Source organism: Aptenodytes patagonicus, chromosome 1, assembly GCF_965638725.1.
Source record: "Aptenodytes patagonicus chromosome 1, bAptPat1.pri.cur, whole genome shotgun sequence".
Lineage (NCBI taxonomy): Eukaryota > Metazoa > Chordata > Aves > Sphenisciformes > Spheniscidae > Aptenodytes > Aptenodytes patagonicus.
Window position 1 is genome coordinate 49714393 of NC_134949.1, and position 19154 is coordinate 49733546.

Consider the following 19154-nt stretch of genomic DNA (forward strand, 5'->3'; position numbering starts at 1 on the left):
CTTTCTCTTGACTGTTCAGGAGCTCAGAATTTGCGCATAATGTGTTTCCTGTTGTGAATACATATGATAATTTAAAATACTTGAATTTTTTTTCTATTCCATTTCCCTCACAACATTTTTTGTTTTGTTTTGTTTTGTTTTCTTTTAGTTTTATGTTCTTTTACTGCAGTACTGCGGGATCAGGAGGGTGAAAGATAAAAAAAGAAATAAACAAAGGAATGTGAGAAGCAACAGTAATTGCACAAATCACTTTTTCATATATATTATATTTGAAATATATCAGAAAAAATACACTGGACTTCGTGTGTTAACTGTTTCTTCTTTACATGTTCTTTTCAGGTGCCACCACAGCACAGCAGCATTACAGCCCCAGACCAGATGAAAGAGTAGAAAGTTATTTCATGAACAAAGGCACAATGTCTACATGCAAAGAAAAAAAATAACAAAGCATAAAGTCCTGGAATTGATGGAGAATCTGACCGATTAAAGGACTTGGATCAGGCATGAGAGAGGATAAGGAAAGAAGAGAGCAGGGAAGGATAACCATACTTCACACTGCTATAAAGAGCAGGAAAAAACATGTTTGGGAAGCTTTTCATGATAAAACAAACAAATAAAAACAAGTATGGATGTGATGAGACAGTATGGCCATGGCTGCCTCTTAGAAAGGGAGAAATGACTGGTGAATGAACGTGTGCTATCACTCTGCAAATAGAGTACTAGTAGAGCTCAAAAATACATACAGCGAGCGCCCAGCTACCTCCACTGCAGTGCCTTTTCCTATGCAGCACTTCCCCAGTTTGGAGCTGATACTTTCTCCCCCATGGGAGAAACCCTTGCTGCTTCATTGTTGAATTCCTAAAGTATGGCCAAAGCCTCAAGCAAGGCTGTCCTGGAGGCAATTTGGTCCAGTTCGCTAGGAGGGTTTGTTAAAAATAACACTGGTGTTGCCCATCTCCCTGAAGCTGCTATTAGCCATCATCTCTCCGTGCCTGTCCTTGGTACGGATATGTGTTGGTCAGGCAGCTTACCTATCACCCCAAGACTCAAAATGTGGGAGCATCCATTATAATTACCAAGGTACAAATGTGCTTTTGGGGGGTTCATGGTATGTACAATTCCACTTCGAAATAAAAAGTGTTAGTTCATTTCATTTATGCTACCGTGGGTACTTTTAGATGCATTGCTTTTTAAGGCTTCTCTGCTGAACTTGTCTGATGAAGCTGTGGTCTTATCTTTGAGAGCCTCTCATCAGCCGATGTTAGTTTGTGAAGGTTCATTGATTTTGCTGTTTTTGTGGGCCTGTTCCAATTCATGCTGACTGAGTATCTGGTTCATAAATTGTAATGTTGTGATCCGCTCCTCTGTGATCAAGTGACAAGGGTTTTGTTTATTTTTCCTCCCCTCCCCAAGATAAGCAGCAACACGGGTAACCAAGCTATCTCTCTCTGAGGCTAACATCAACATCACTGACCAGTCTGAGTCACACTCCTGACTCACAAAAACTAGTTTTAGGAAGAGTAAATGTAGCCCTTCCTCTCTCTCATCAGTGCTGGGTAGTTGTCTTGAGGAGAACAATAAATTGTCTCTCAGCAATGCTACTTCAAAGTCCTTTGGATAAGAAAATAGATAATTCAGTTAAGTCTTAGGTTCCTTCAGCAAACATTGGCATTTCTGCCCCTTGGCGATTGTTCAAGATGGGTTTGAAACATTTAAGAGTCATTAGAGCTAATAGCTCCCATTCTGTATTTCCTTCAAGGAGGAGTATCAGAAAAAAATACACTGCCTTATTCCCACTACCTTAATCAAGAATTAATCATTGAAATGATAAACAATGACCGGAACACACTTGAATAAACTGTTTTCTTTGTTGATCAGATACAGCTCTAATTCATCATGGCTGTTTTTAAGGTACTAAGAAAAATATCCCACCTACCTAAAATTGCATTTAAAAAAATATTAATAATGACCTATTTCACATGCAGAGTTTAAAACTCTGGGTTCAGCCTTGCAAGCCTTATTCAGGAATTATCATTTCCAGATTACAAATAACAGATCTGAAGATTATCAAGATCAAAATTTGGATATCTATGAAAAGGTGTGGATATAAAATATCTAGTATCAAAGCCTTAAAATAAATCACTCTTCATAGTAGTACAGATTACAGTAAAAGCATTACACAAAATGTCTATACTTGCGTATATATAAACTCAAGTATGCTTAGAGTGCTTAAGTGTAGATTATGAGCAGTCAAAAGAGGAAAGCCTTGACTAGGGCATTGTCTCTATTATCAGGTAATAATGCAGCTATAAATACTAAGGTGAGTAGGAACAAACTTTTAAAAATAATTTAGAATGTTGCTTGTTAGCTCATAAAATCGAGGAAAATTAACTGAGTCCTTGTGACATCAACTATATTTCTATTATGTACTAGTAGAAAAGATCAATAGGATTTTCCTCTGCCTAAGTTCCCTTTTGTCAGTTGGATAACATGGCAGCCTTGTATTGAACCACCAGAGTTTAAATATATCATGTTATGGGCACATCTAGTAATAGGACTGCTGTAGGTTATTTTCAGGCCACAACATGTTATGCAGCAGTAAAGGCAGTTTGGTTTAGGACAGAAGTGGATTAAAAGGTATAAAAATATTTTGTACATGACAGCAGTCCAGGCACTGACAGTTTTGTTATCTTCAGTTCTGCACAAGCTTAATAATTAATAAAATTGACACCTATGTTACTAAAAATACCTTGGATTACTAAAAGGGATTTAAAAATGAATCCCCATAAAGGGCTTTTAGATCTATTAAATTTTAGATTTACAGTAAATCTTAAATTTGTTCATCTTTTGTGTTTCACTCAGCTTGTTGTTAAAAACAACCAGGACCCTTTCACTGTTCCAGCCAGTTCTCAGTGCCTTTCACGTTCAAGCCCTCAGGCCCCAGCAGCGGCTTTTGAACTGCAAGCCATACACTGAGAACGATCCAGCAGGATATCAGAAAGGGCCCACAGCTAGTCTGTGGGTCTATAGTTAGGAGTAAATGTATGAGATGTCCTTGACAGCATATGTAATGGTTTTTGAAAATGTTAAGGGCTGATGATAATCCACTGGTCCAAAGCATCTGAGAACCACTATTCTAGTGCATTTGTGCAGTTGTTGGCTGTATACACGGAAAACACACATTTACTTACTGTTAATGAATCAGTCTCCACAGGAACACTTGCTCTACAGGTTGCTGCAGAAGGACTTGTAATGGCATTGGAGTGTGGGAGGTTTAAATCAAGCTCAGCTAGAATCACCTCTCCCCATCGTCTGCTCTGGACTAAAAATACTAGAGGGGAGACTTTTGTTTTATAATGAAGATGACCCAAGTGTTCATATTTCTCTGCTGTACATAGGGAAAATGCAGAAGTGAACCAATCAAGGATTCAGTCACATCATAGTGCAGTTTCAGAAACAGCCGAGGTAGGCATTTGGGATCTTCTGGACATCTTTCTTTAGGACTTGCCCAGCCCTGCGCCAAAGTGCTGTACCACAGTCTTCCACTCCCTTTGTTCCTTTGCATAACTCCCTTTGCCTCTTTTCCCTTTATGTACTCTCTCCTTCACTTTTCCTTCAGTTTGGCTTTTTTACCCAAATAACACCTTTCCCGCACTTCCTGCCAAACAAACCAAACCAAACCCCAAGAACATCCCATGGAGCTAATGCATCAGATGATGAATTTGCAGTTTGTGCTGTTCTTGAGTGGTATTCCTCCTCTTGTCAGTAGGATGGGATTCATTTGTCCTCATATAAGCATCTAAAAGGGACACATCTAGACCTGTGCTAGTAACCCTGGGCTCCTTTTATAGTCAATGGTGAGAAGCTGCAGCCTCCAGAAGGCAATATATGTCATTCTAAGTTTAAAGTTTAGGATAATTCTGCAGTTGTCTATATATTTCCTTTAATTCTGGAGGCAAAAAAGGGTGAGTAGTTTAAATTTAAATGTCTAACTCTGAGAAGGTTAGCAGTGGGTATGAGAAGTGAACTTCCCTTTCAGACTGCATGATTTTCTGGCCTCTCTTAATCTACCAGCCATTACTTTTAAGTGGCCACTGAACTGGAGAATGTACGCCAAGAAGCCAAAAGTAGAAAAAAAACACTAGGAGAACCAGGTTTTAAAACTATACATTGCCAATGATTTTTAATGAGCGCAACTTGTTTAATTAGTGCAACTTTTGCTAACAACTTTTAGTAATTAAAGCACGGAAACTTGAATTGAGGTGAACAATCTCTATGAAGTAAATGACATGGTCCTAAGTAACGACATGAGTGAAGTATGTCTGAGTCCAGAGGAGCTATCTGTGAGGAAAGGGATATCGGCGTGCAGAAGGCTCGCAGGACATGGCTCCTGGCTTCGATTCCACTGATCTGGTGGTGGTCCTGAGAGACTCAGTTTAGACTAAACTCCCCTGAGACGGTATACTTTGTTGCTAGACCAGCCAGCCATGGGAAGAAAATGAGTGTGGGTCCCATACTGGAGTTTCTTAAGAATAAGGTTTGAGATGCGGTGTCAAATTGCCAGCACTATCACAGCCTATTTTGAAAATGACACTGAGACTTAAGCTTTGATCTTTCTAATCACTACATGTTTGTCTGCCTCCCACCTTTATGCGGTTCTGTGGAAGTCCGTGATGCTCTGCTGAAGTGCAGGGAAATGTTAGCACTCGGAAAAGTGTCGAGAATCCCCCTCAAAAATATAGTGTTGGTATGTATAAATAAATATAAAAATATACATATACATAAAGAGAACTTGCTTTAGAAGGAAACTGTAATCTAAAAATACGTCCAGCTAAAACTCTAAACCAGTATTACATTTAGCAAAAATAATAAAAATTTAAAAATTATAAACCAACAGTAAACTGTCTATAAATTCTGTTGGCATTAGAAAATCCAGCTTGTTACCTAAACCAAAATTGTTCCTTTCCTCATTACTGATCTTTTCCTTATCCATATCCCCATCCATTTTATTTTTGCTAAGAAGACAAGCAAAAATATTCATTTTAGAAAAAAGCTAGGAGGTCTGATGGTTTTATATAGGAACCATACAAAATTTTGTTCTTTTTTAAAAAAGGAACCAGAACTCTTGTGGTAAACAATGGATGTTAACCATGAGAAATGAAACCAGAAAGAATTAATTAAGACCTCTAAAGCCAGAAAACAGGTGGGGCTGTACAAGTAAGGTTTTTTTTCCCCCAATCTTTTCCTTTTTTTCTAAATTAGATAAAAAACTACATGAAACATTAAATTGGCAGACAAGTACAGCTAAGATAAAGTACCTCCCTTACACTCATAATGCCAGGAAATTCAGAGATGAAGCTACAACATTACTCTTATCCCATACTGCAGTATATTTGGTGTGTGGGGTTTCTCATTGTTGATGTAATACTGAGATAGGTAAGAACACAGCTAATTTTTTGCCTTCCCTCAAAATTTTTTGTTTTGAGGTTGAGGGGTAGGGTTTTTGAATAGCTTATTACAACATTGCTATTTTCTCCTTCAGTGTGTTCCACACATTGGAATGTATTCTTATTTTAGTTTTGGTTTTATGGTTGACAAAAGTAAATAAAATTATGTGAGAGAAAGCAATGAATATAATATATATCTCATACCTGTATTGGATGAGGGTTTTTTTATTGTTCTGTTGCAAGCTCCGAACAGAAACATGTATGTAGATTAAGTTAAACTTGTGCATGCCTTTGCAGGTTTAGGACATAAACTGCCTAAAGGAACTCATGAAAATATATTGCTTGCGTTGTATCAGGGAGTTTCTGTATCTCTCTCAGTATAGTCATTATTTTCCATCTGCAATACTAAAAAGCATTTGCCAGAACTCTACTCTGTTCCTTTGAAAATTTAAACATGTGGACTTATTTTCCATTGTTATGAGAATAAGGAATGTTTTTTTTTCTTAATATATTTCAACTTTATTGCACTCCTGACATACAGCAAAGAAGTATCTGATCTGAAGCCTCATAGCATGTGTCGTTTTCAGCAGGGTTACAAGGATCAGCAAGTATTTTTAAAATAGAAATCACTGGGCAGGTCCAATTTATTTCATTGTTCAACTTCTCCCAGTTTTTACCTGTGGCCCACTGTGTGGAAAGGATGAACGATTTTGCTGAGTGTTCACCTCTTTCAAGAAGTGGTAGGAGGGAGGGAGGAAGGAAGAAAATTAATCAACGAAGTCCTTGTTCCACACACCCCTACTCAGCTACCACTTTGTCTATGTTGACCTATTATATTAGAAAGACATTTATTAATTCCCCAGAGTAAGGAGAAATCAGAGAGGTAATGGATCTCAAGCATGAGCCTCTGAGTCATTGTATCTTAGATACTCATTCACAGACTGGTGCAATCTAGCCATCTATTTTTCAGGGCTGTCTTTAGAGGTACTCTATCAGTCTACAGGAATTAAAAACTAACTGAGCAAAAAATACAAATAATTAATCACATAAAATGCATTCACCTGTATTCCAATTCCTTTAATCTGTATTTTGAACCATCAGTGAAATAAGAGGTGTAATAAACCCAAAATTATCTAAATTATGTTTCAAAGGGTTTTTTTTAGTGTTTAAGACAGATATTGCATTTTTATACCATAATTTATATAAACATCAATGGCATGGTCTGTTTCCGCTTGGCTTTAGTCACGAGTTATTTTTTGTTTTATTTTGTTTTTAAACGTGACTCATGAGGTTTCTCTACACTTCTTATACAATACTTCTTCCTTCCTGATAATGCCTATTCATTCTCTATTTTTGGCTTGCTTTTCCATTGTTATCTCTAAATTATGTACATTTAGCTGATGACTGGAGGGTCTGTTTAATTAATACAACCATTACAGAATAGTTGCCATATTTTACTATATATTAAATGTCTTCGGAGAAATAATTTTTAGTATTTGATGCTTTCATTTTATTCTTCTACAGTGTTCCTATACTATGATACATTCTATGCATTAATTATGATTTATCTGATTACAAAGCCAAAAATAAGTTTGAAATATAATCAGGTTTCCCTGAAGAAGGAGAAGTTTCATGTTGTCAAAATCAAATGCAAGAAAGAGTAAAAGGTGATGTTTGTGTAAACTGTGGAAGACATATCAAAGGTTCATGAGGATTCAGATGACCTAAAATAATGTTCGTGTACATTGATAAGACAATATATTAACTTTTTATTGTGGTTAAAAAGGGAACAGCCTTCTAATGGACTATCAATGCAACAGCTTTTTGAAAAACTCATTCACTAAATGCCAGATAGTACCAGTTTAGTAGGTAAATAAATAAAGCAGTATTCACCCAGAATGAGCATGGCAGAGTCAAGATTCTAACAGTCTAAAGAACAGCTGGGGGAAAGGTATCCACATTTTATTCTTGTCTTCCCTGATATTTGCTTTCCTCCATAGTTAATATTTATCCTAAAAATGGGTTTAATATTGCTTCGAGAAACAGGTTATATGGTGAAAGAAAATATGTATCAACAGTGTATAAAATCAGTTTGTTCTCTAAATTTTAAAATTCTGATTTCCTTAATGAAGTTTACAATCCTTATTTTGAAAGATAAAACCTAACCTACAAAGAGATATTTGTTATCCTTTGGTACACTTTAAGTTTCATATATTGTTCACTCATTAAATTTCATTTTACAAGATAATAACAGGGATATATTTTTAAGAATGCAGTTTGATATAATTGCTACTCCCTATTTAATGATAGTATTAGCTTGCAATTAAACAATTTGCTTTACCCATATGAAAGATTTCCATGATATATCCTTTTCTTTTTGTCCACTGAATTGCTGCCAATTCTTAGGTGAAACTATTTGCCTTTTCATCACACTCTTTTATCCTCTTATTTAACGCATACTTAAGTGTTCTCCTGAACTCTGGATGTTTGATGTCAGGCTAGCAAGGTTCTAAGCACTTGATTTGTTGGGTGATGTCCTTTGGAAATGGAAAACACAGAAGGAAAAATAGTGTTGCCTCTGAAGACTTGAGCGGGATATAAATTGTCTTTCATAGCCAGTATAAAGCTATGAGGGCTACGCCTCTGCAGGATAACGATGAGACACTTTAGAGGAGAAGAATTCAAGTTTCTATTTTTGATGGATGGTTGTCTTTAATCGCACCTGACTTATTTTACAAGTTATGTGGTCTTTTGCTACTAAGTTATGTAGTCATTCAAGAGTTCTGTCTGTAGTACGGTGCCTACTCATCAAATCTGTAATCAGGCACCACTTGTATAATGATATGAAGTGCTGTGCCGCAACCGAGTTTTTACATCAGCATTACAGTCTATCTGACAGAGACCGCTGAGTATTTCGGATATGTTTTCCAGAGACGCTCTCTCCTGGTTTGTTGTTGTTGGAGCTGCTTTATCGAAGAAACACCTTTCTGTCACGTAACAGCTTAAAAATCCTTTGATCGTATTCCCCTTAGAAGAGGGGACTCGCATACAGTGTGATGACAACATCCATCAGCTCTTCTTCAGAAAAAAAACCCATAGTGTAGGAAACGTGGCACTGAAGCGCTTTCAGTAAATTCTTCGCTAAAAATTATCCACCAGATTGTTTATGCTATGGGGAAACTGGTGGTAGGGAAAAATAAGGCCAGAATTAACAAAGCATAAAGCCCAAAATCTTAGAAATGTAAATCCAACATCTATCTATCTGAGACATACTGGGGGAACAAACCACATTCTGCTTCAGCCTTACCTCTTCTGAAAACACCCTCTGCCACAGGTGAGAAGGAAAACTCACCTGTATGTCTATTTGACCATACCATTTGGTTTATTTATAAATTCATCACTCTTTTACTTGTACCTATTCATATTGGTAGTTCTTCAGTAGCTGACAAGCAGTAACCAACACACATACGTGACAGCACAGCTTACCTATTCCAGTTTGAAATCCTGGCTAATGGCTAAGCCAGGTTCTTAGCTAAGTTTCTCTGCCTTTTGTTCAGTTTTTACATCAAATACTGCATATTACATCCAGATTTTGATAATGTAAGGCACCACTTCAGCCAAATGGCCTCTATGAGTAAGGCAGAAACATTTTTTATTTTCTAGGGCAATTAATTAGACATCCACACTGTCACTCCCACACTTAAATTAATCTCCATATGTTCAGTTATCATAGGAAAAAAAAATAAATGAAAGAAGAAGCTGAAGGGAAAATTCATAGCCACATCTCTGCAATGTTTTTTCAAACACCTAAATTTCTGTCAGCATGTTGGGAATTCATAACCTCATTATTCCATGCTTAACTAATCAGCATACTTCATAATTTCCGCACAAACAAAGGCCCTGTCACTTTTCATCATATATTTAAAATAGAGAAGAAAAAAAAGAAGTCTCACTCATGAGACTTTAATACTTTTATTACATGCGGTTTAGGACAGTTACTGTTTACCTGTGAAATACTACTTCCGATTTCAATAGCACTTCTCAAGTTACTTGTTTTGTGATATATTGTCTTTGGTTCATTTAATTTCTTGTTTCATTTCCTTGCTAATTTGAAAAAAAAATCCATACTTTCTTGGCCATTTTTCTGAAATGCCAAAGTTCTAATAGGTCTTGTTGGAAACCCTCTTAGATCACTTTTTAAATTAAGTGTCTTGTGTGATGGGTGGTCTCAGGTAAAAAAAGAAATATGGAAAGCACATCTGAACTGGTGAAGCGCTTTAACACAGGAAATGTTGAGGACTTGCAGCTAGTGAAATGTAGAAATATATCCTGTAACAGCTTATGTACCCCTGGCCTGATACAGTTGTTTTCTCTATGTATCATTCCTGTGTTTTAAGGCATTAAAAATGTTCCCAGCCAAAAGTTTCCACCCTTGCCCCAGCATTTCAGCTGCACAAGACGCAGTCTGACTGATCAGTACATACGAGGGAACAGACTTTACCATACAGGCATGAATCCTTCATGCAGGGCTGTACAGCTAGCAAAAGACAGACTCGTCCCCTCTTTTAGGCTGGTGCACGCCAGTGTTTAGGATGCTTACCACATAGTTCTGGCCATGATAAGGAGTTTTCTTCTCCCAGCTTTTGGAAAAGAGTATGACAAACGAATTCTAACCCTCTGCTGAGGCTGTTGAACCACGCCAGTACTGTCATTCTTTGCTCTACAGCACTTCAAGGCGTAGCAGGTACTTGAAACCCATAGTCTTAAGAAGTTGTCAACCTGCAGGATTTTATAGTCTCAGTAAACAAAACCAGATTAAGGAGGAAAGGGTTCAAGCCTTTATGTAAAGATCTGCTTGATACCCCTTATATTAGTGCTATGACTTTCCTGTCTTTAAGGCTTCACTTTTAATTTCTGCATTTTCTTGAATCTCAGGATCTCATTGCTTGCTTGGTTCAATGTTTTCTTCCAGCCACTGCCTACTTGCTCGCTTTTTTAATTCCAGCTAGGTTATTCTCCATGTATAGCTTTAGAACAGAGAAGACTGCTTAGTTATAGCCACACCTGTGCTTTTTTTTTTGTTTGAGGAGATTGGAGAAGGGTGTTGGAGCTTAAACAGTTGTATTCAGAAGCAGAAGGCCTCCCTCCCTCCCTTCCTTCTTCTTCTTTTCCTGCCTTTCTCCCTTCCCTTTCACCCTTCCTCGCTTCCTCTCTTCTTTTCTTCCTTCTCTCCTTCCCTGTCCATAGAACCACTAGGGAATTCAGTGAGATTTCTGAATTGATTGCAACTATATAACTAGACATTAAAAGAATTGTTCTTCTGTGTAAGGGCAAATAAAACAGGAGTTTAGTGAGAAAATTTCCATGGAAACAATAGTTCAGTGACAATGAAAAATATTTCTCACCACAATGTGCTAAAAATAACTTCACAAGTAACTTTATAAAATTGGACATTTTTTAATTGATAGCATGGCAGGCAAAACCATTGTATTTTTAATCTGGAGGATAATATGGCTCATTCTGAGTTCTGCATCCCTAATTCTTGAATAGGATAACTTTGTATTTGCCAACCTGTTTTTTTAAGCCTGTTCTGAAGTTATGTATTCTTATTCATCTAAATATGGGCATTACAAAGCAAAGTGGGCTACATTGTGTGCTCAGTTGCTTGCGACTTCCCAAATTCTTCTGCATTGTTGCTATTTCACAGCAATACTAAGATCAATTCCCCGGGAAAAAAGCAAGCAGCTTGGATCTGCACATTCTTCACTATTGCAAGAAAGCCGTGTCTTCTTTTACCTTTCCTACAATTTTTAAAGAAAGAAAAGTTGATTGGCAGTTCTTCTACAAGGCACAATAGAGCAGTTAAATTGGATAAGCAGTCCTCCTTTGTGAGAACTGTCACTGTACCATATATGCTGCTGCTTCTATCACTGGGCTTATGAAATTCCCTTTGGGATCTCAGTTTTATGTTAGTATCTCCGATAGTCCTTGAGGCTTTTTTCTGCATTTGGTTTTCAAGTACAAATACATCAGCACATATCTGTGACCATTTGTGTATTTAGCTATAAATAGTTGATTGATACTGGTTAATGTTATAAGGTATACACAAGTCGGCTGCAGACTGCAACTCTGTTTTGTCTGTAATGGTTGTATGGTCATACTTTGTTTTCCCACAGTGTTTCACTTTTTTAGTGAACTAAAATTTCAGTGGAATTACCTGTATAGGTTGGTTTGTTTAGCTAACTAACTGAAACATTGTAGTCATAGAAGAAAGAGTTAGTTTCTATGAAATGAAGTAGAACTGTACAGATCACTTAGTCAACAGATTTGTCCAGCAGGGTTTTGTGGTCATCTGATGGGTCTTGCCTGACAGACAGACTGGAAGGTTTAGAACAGAAGGAGCTAAAGTAAATAAATATACTTTTTCATTTTTGACAGCCTACTTAAGGAGAAATTGTCTGCAAGAGCAGTCTGAAGGAAGAGGAAATATTCCTGTCTTCTTGCTGACTTCTGGGCCCTCAGGGCTTTCAAGATGAATGGGCTTAGAAGTCCTGTATTTAGATCTGCTACTTATAAAGCAACCTCTGAATATCTTTGTTTTCTCCTTTGAGTAAATGAAACTGTATGCTTGAAAAGGTCATGCAGAAGTGCAGTGGCTCATAATTATTGTGTGTTTTTTTCTGAGAAAAGGTATGTCTAAATTATGGTGGTAGTTGAAGCTGCATCCTACATAGACATAGCCGGATTGTGGGTTTGGCTCTTAGGAGAAATGTTAGATAGTTGGTCTATATTCTCAAATTGAAAAGTAGCACTTGGATTCTGTCCAGGTGGTGAAGGTCTCAACATAGGAGTCAGTAACTGAATCTCCTCAGTTACGAGGGAGTGTCCAGAACTGCGTGCTTTATTAGGTGTTACAATGGTGAACAACACGGGTTATGTTCTTGGGATATCTTCTCTGCCAAGGATCTACTCTTCTATGTCTATTTGTGAACCACTCCCAAGAAGTATGTCAGCAGCTTAAGTGCCTTAAGAAATGACTTACAGAAAGTTAGGGAAACTATCACAATTCAAATATGTAAACATTTGAACACAAACAAAGCCTTTAGGGGGTCAAGGCCAATATACGAAGACTGTATAGCCTCCTCCAGTCATACAATGGTAAAGCAAATCTAATGCTCTTTTGAACATGAAATACTGTAAAAAAAATAGTGTGATAAGTAAAATGAGGCATACAATGACAAAATAATGACAGCTTTGTCACATTGATAAAATGAATGCTAATGATATAATGATTTCTTCAAGGTTTTGTCCATCTATGTAGTAGGACTTCTTTACTTTTAAATCAGTGCAGGTTAAAGTTGAATATCTGTGACATATTTATGTACTGGTGGGGAAAAAAAAGCCTAAAATTTGGATCCTGAAGAAGAAAGTTGAGACAGAACTCCCAAATGAAGGTTTGACTGAAAGAACAGATTGGAGAGGGAGGACATACTCCTTATTTACAACTTTGAGGCAGAACGAACACAATAGCTGAGATCACTGAATAGGGCCAGTGCAAAAGTGCAAAGAAAGTAAAACCTGACTTAAATGGAATTTCTAGGTTAAGTAAGGACAGCATGAAGCCTTGTTGGCTGTTCTGCACAGGGTTGTATGGCTGACAAAATGGATAGGGCCAGCACCCATCCACCTTGACTGTTGAAAATGCCTTTATTCTGCTAGTGGCCTTTGCTGGAAGAGCAAATTGCTTTTAAAACTAGTCTTAATATGCAGGTTTTATTACGTAAAAATGTTTTAATTAGGCATTTCTGCATTGATTGAGGGACTGTTTAATTTCTTTGTGCTTAGAAGTTTTGTGGCAATGTCATTAGTCATCATGCTTAAAAATACTTACTTTGAGTAGACAGTCCTCTCTGCACAGTGGATTTAATAAATACCCTGAGCTTCAGCATTTGCAGTCAGAACTCCTTTTAAGTGGATTTTGGAATGTCAGATTGAACATACCCTCCTGCCTGTGATCCAGAGCAGTCACCCATGTGAAAGGTTTTCAGCCTCTATTTGTTTGTGCTCTTGGCTCCGCTGGCAGTGTAGGTCTTGCACAGTCGATTTAAGCTGACTGTCAATAAGCAGTTTTCTTTGCTACCTCTTACAGATACTAGTAACAGCTTATACAGAATATGTAGACTGTAACTTGAAAACCTTCAACTTAAGAAACTGTTACACTACCTTATATGACATATTAAACTGTATGTAGTGTGACAGACTTGAAATGGGCTTGTAGTAATGAGCATCTTATGCAATAATTATTTTAACTAGATCCCTTTCTTTGCATTACCTGAGCCTAGATCCAGAAAAGCATATATCTATATGTGCCTTCACTGATAGTTCATTTGACCCTGGTATTAACCTCCAGCCAAGACCTAGTAGCCATTTACATTGCATATACCTAAGCTTTACTCTAGCAGAGTTTAGCTTGATCCTGGAAGATCTGAACATCCTCCCCAGAGGCTCACCCTGTTCCTGTCAAGTTTGGAAAGTGAATGAATGCTGAAGTACTATTTATAGGCTGCAAATGTAGGTAATTAATTCCAAAATTTGGAACCTCAAACTTGGCATCACCTGACGCCTATGTTGAGATGGGGCTGTTTCTACCAGTAGAGTTCCCCAAGTGGGTGTAGGTCTGACCTGAGGGTGCTCAGAGGCACTGAGAAACTCACAGGGCTGAAAGAGTCATTGAAATGACAAATTAGGCATCGGCTTCCAAAGTGTGGATATTCAGCTAACCCACCACATGTATTCAGAGAACACCAGCTGGAGAAAACCTACCCCAAACTCTGACTGCGATGATTTCACTTCCTGGTGAAAGTCTGAAGATCAACGGGTAGGATATTCTGGGCTGGGCTCTTGCAGACTCTTCTCATGAAAGATGAGAAAGAAAAGTCATTGTGCAGAAACACACTGTTCACCTGGGTGAGGCCACATCCAGGGTGGCAGCAGCTCCGGTGGGTACTTGAACATCCATTGTGACCCTCCTCCTAGCCTGATAAGGAGAGCTCCTTCTGCTTGGGCTGCTTCAGTTCTTCAACTCATCTGTTCTCACAAATGGTGTGAAGCTTTCCTCATCCTATGTTTCCCAGAAGTGGAACTGACTTTCTTCTGTTCTTGTAATGAGGAGGGAAAATGTTTCTTTTTTTTTTTTTTTTTTTTTTTTTTAAGTATTCTAGTCTATAACTACTATTTGGGATAGATTGCTTGTTTCCATGCTGTAGATATAAATAGGTTGTCAGTTGTTTCATTCAAAACCAAAATAAAGCTGAGAGAAGATGCAGTCTAATCTAAAGGAAAGGACTGCAGGCTGTGTTAACTCTTCTGCAACTTGGCAGCAGATGTTGCTTGAGGGAGATGGGTCAAACATTTCTAGAGATCTATCTCTTATCGGCACAGAAAAATGCCGCAAACCTGTCCCAGTGCTGCTAACAGTTGGTTTGCTCTTCAGGTGCTGGCAGCGTTTAGAGCCTTGGGGTAGACAAAGCTGGCAGCATTTTCAACATTGTTATCTACTTAGAGCAGGCCTAATCAACACCGCCTAAAGTGTTAGAGGCTGTCTGTGCTCTGTTTATGCTACGGCTTCCAACTTTACTGATAGTAGGGGAGACAAATCAGTCAAGATTTTAAGTGTTGCCATGGTTTAAAGGCTTATCATTCATTTTTTACTGAAGTCTGCTCCCAGAGTGCAGAGTGTCCACTCTGCTTCCACTGGGCTGGCTGCACTCTGCAAGCTGCCTTTGCAGCCTGGAGGTGTAGTAACACATTTTAGTTACTCCCTAAGAGCTGGGACGATGGTGAGAAGTACAGCATGTTCTGCAGGTATGCAAGAGGTGTCATGTGGTAAGCCCTGAAGAAAACTTGCTCGTAATCTTGGTCCAGGCAGGAGGCTGCTAGTTGAGAAGAATTGCCATCAATTGTCATCAATGGTGTAACACAAATATTCTGTTATATCAAAACAAAAATTGATTATATATGAATTTCTTTTTTCAGTTAAAAGCTAGTAAATGAACTTTTCTTCCTAAACTTAAGCTAGATAATGAACCAGACTACATCAATATGGTCCTTTAGACTTCAGTTGGATCAGAACACACTTTCACAATATTAAACTGTAGATGACTCTATTAAAACTTTTTATTTGTGTTCAGTGGGTCAAATTCTTAGCTTCTGTGACATAAATCAGATTCTGATCTTGTGAATGCTCACATATGGTGCTTTGCACTGTAAATCACAAATGTTTTTCAATATACATTGTACTGCAAAGTAGAAAACATCTTTTTGAGAGTCAGAGATTGGAAAAAGAGGTTGATATAAAGCACAACTGGAAAACTTCACAGTGCTTTTTATTGTGCCTTACATGACATAGAAATATATCTGAACATAGGATGATAAGGACAGAAGGCTTCATGAAGGCCCTTGGCTATTTTGGTGACACCTTGACTGTCTGCTTTGCTATGTTTGCTTTGGTTTTGTCTTGCTTTTACTGAATATTTCATATTTTTTAAATGTTCATGTATTTATCAATGTTATTTTAAGTTTTAGTTTCCTTTAAGTTATTTGTATGTATTTCAAACTATATTTTGTCATAGAATTATCAGAGTGTAAACTTTAAAGGCTTGATTTGACTTCATTCTTGCTTGTTAAGTGAGATTCTTGGGGAGACTCTCAGTTCATTTCAACTGGCATTTCTCTTTCAAGTTTTAGGGTAACATTCCTAAAATTGGAGATTTAGTCTACACAGAAATTATTTGTCACTGACCTTTTGTATTGCTACTCTGCCAAGTTCAAAGTACTGTAAATTTTTCTTTTTTTTCTTTTTTTTCTTCAAGTTTTATTTTTTGCTAAGTTCCCACCACCGTATATGGTATCATTGTTTCACTTATTCTATGTATTATTGTGTTCTGACTAGATTTAGTGGAATGATTGAAAACAGAAAAGTTCTAAGCATGCTGTGTGGGATACTAAAGCAGTATTTCATTTCTGGCAACATATTGTAGGTATTACTTCAGCTGTGTTGTAAAAATACTTAATATGGGTAGGAGGAAGGAAGAGGAGAAAGAGGCAAGTCTTGCTCTCCCTTACATGGTTATAGAAGACAGACAAGGGCGTGGAAGGAGCAAATAACATCTCTTTTGTAGCCTTTGTAAAGGTTTTGGTAAGACCACAGGGTAGCTGCTGTCAATTTGCCCATCCTGAAATAGACTTGCTGGAAACAATGGAGAAGAAGTGGGAAAAAACGTCACTAGCTGGTCTGGATGAATGAATATTGTACCTGTGAAAAATGTGCACCAGTTGACTTCCCTTCCTCCCTTATTGACACAGCAGCATATCTCAGGAAGATGCTGTGGGTAGCAGAATGCTTCCACAAGAAACACTCAAGCACCCCAGTAGGCTGAATAACTGGTTTGTTCTTCCGTGCTTTGCAAAAAAAAAAAAAAAAAAAAAAAAAAAAAAGAAATTAAACATGGTTCCAAGCAAGAAGATCTTCCAGAGGTCAGCTTTGGACAACACAGAACATGAAAAAGGTTCAGGAAGAGGAAGGCATGAACAAAACCAGGGTAGGTTACTAAAGGTGCAGTGAGGTAGTGGGTTTTATATAGGGCTTGAAAGCAAAGAAAGATGCTTGGCTGACAATGAGTGGGAGGCTTCCAAACATAGGAAGCAACATTAAAGAATGTAAAAGTTGAAAGAGGCAAGAGGTTAAAAGAAATGAAGAAAGAAGCCAAAGCTGAGTGTAGGGACACAAAGGGTCACTTGAAGTTTTCCAGTTCTATTAGACTTTTCATTTATTTTTTTCCCCATCAAAATCTCCATCTTTTCAGTTATCTAACTTTTTAGTGGCTTTCTCTTCTTTTCTTTCCTTTTGGAATGAGTTATGTACTAAACATTAATTTCAACATATTTGTGTTTAAAGTCACTGGGCAGTACCAATTCTACTACCTCTTTTCCCTATTCTGATAGTGGAAGAGAACTTAAAAACACTTTTTTCCATGTGTTCATGAAGCCAAAATGAACAAGATTGAGATCTGAGACTTGCTACTCAGCACCTGAGTAGCAACTCCTTTTTTAGCTGGAAAAAAAAAAAAAAACAACATTGATCTGAGACTTGGCTTTGCAGGTTTTACATTTTCATTAAATATTGATACTCAGACATCATCTTTGTTTATACTGCCTGCTGCTTCCTCTAGGTTTTAAACAAGGTGGGATTTTTGCAGATAGTGTTGAAGTCAGGAGTTCATAACAACTTCACTTATTGTTCATAAGAGTTTATCAGTGTATATTGAACAATATGGATATAGTCAGGTATTGTGAATGATGCTTAAAAGCTGTGTTTTTTGTGAGATCAGGTTTATGACTCCAGTCATCTTAGAGAATGCTTTCAATTAAACCAGTCATAGTCTAATAAATAATCTGCATAAACGTCATGTTAGGTTTGGTCAATGCACTAGGGTGTGAACAGTAAACTTTAAGGACATCAACATTTGAAATGGATTTAATCTGCCAACTTCTTCCAATTGTTTGTATTGTATTTGCTTTCTAGTGAAACATGTTCTGGTGATTTAAATTTAAAAAAATTGCTTGTGTGCATAGTCCTTTAGTTTGATTTTCCTGTTTTCAAGAAATTATTATTTTTTATTCTGTATTTGTCTCAGGGTTTAGGGAGAGGCAGAAAGAAGGCTGAGAAGAAACAATTTAAAGCTGTTTAGAAGTAAAATTTTGAGATATTGTGAAGATAAGCAAGGCCCTGCTTGTGTGTTTAGGTTCCCAAATCAGGATCAGATCCTTCCTTGAGGTCATTACAACAGGGTGAGTTGGCTGTTGCTGCCTTGTGGATGGATGTGCAGGGATTGCACAACTGCACAACTGACAAGTCACTTGTAACATGACTGGAAGCAGATTTCACTCAGGGTACAGCGGAAAGGGGAAGGGCTGCCTCCATCTTACTTCCTCATGTTTCTTCTAATAAAATCACAAGCGAGAAAATTAAATCAGCACTTTTTCACTTGTCAGTGATATCAGTACCCTGAGAGTTCATGGGAATGGAAAGTTGAGGGTATCTGCAAAGTCAGCGATTCAAGAGGTGGTGGATGTGGCACAGTGATAAAGTTTGCATGTTGCTACATCAGCCTAGATTTAAGTGGTCCTGACTGCCACACAGAGCAGGCAAGGGCATGGAGCTGTACCATGAATACCTACTACAAGGGTAATGCAAGATGACACCAAAAACATGTTAGAAGGCATAGGGTAACCCGTCTTACGTCTTCCCAGAGCCACCCATTCAGAGCTCTTCTTGCTTCCACTTCTTGTGTACAGTAATTTTGGCTTACCCTAGTGTCATCTGCAGCACCAGAGACACCTATGCAACATTACTGTCATATATATAACCACCTCTTATCTATGAAAGATCCTGGCAGATATCATCCGCTTGCTAAAAGGAAGCTGGTTGAATCTGATACAGTCTCGAGTTACCAAGAAACATCCAGATTATACAACCACGGCCTCCCTGCCATCCTCCTTTCGGATGGCACTCGGGTTGCTGAGGCCATTGTCCACCTTCTGCACTCTGCTGGACTGGATCTGCTGGTCTTCCCCCTTACGCTGGTGTTGATGACCCTCAAAACAAATGTAAAATAAACTAACTCAAGAGGGCAAAACCAAGTGTGT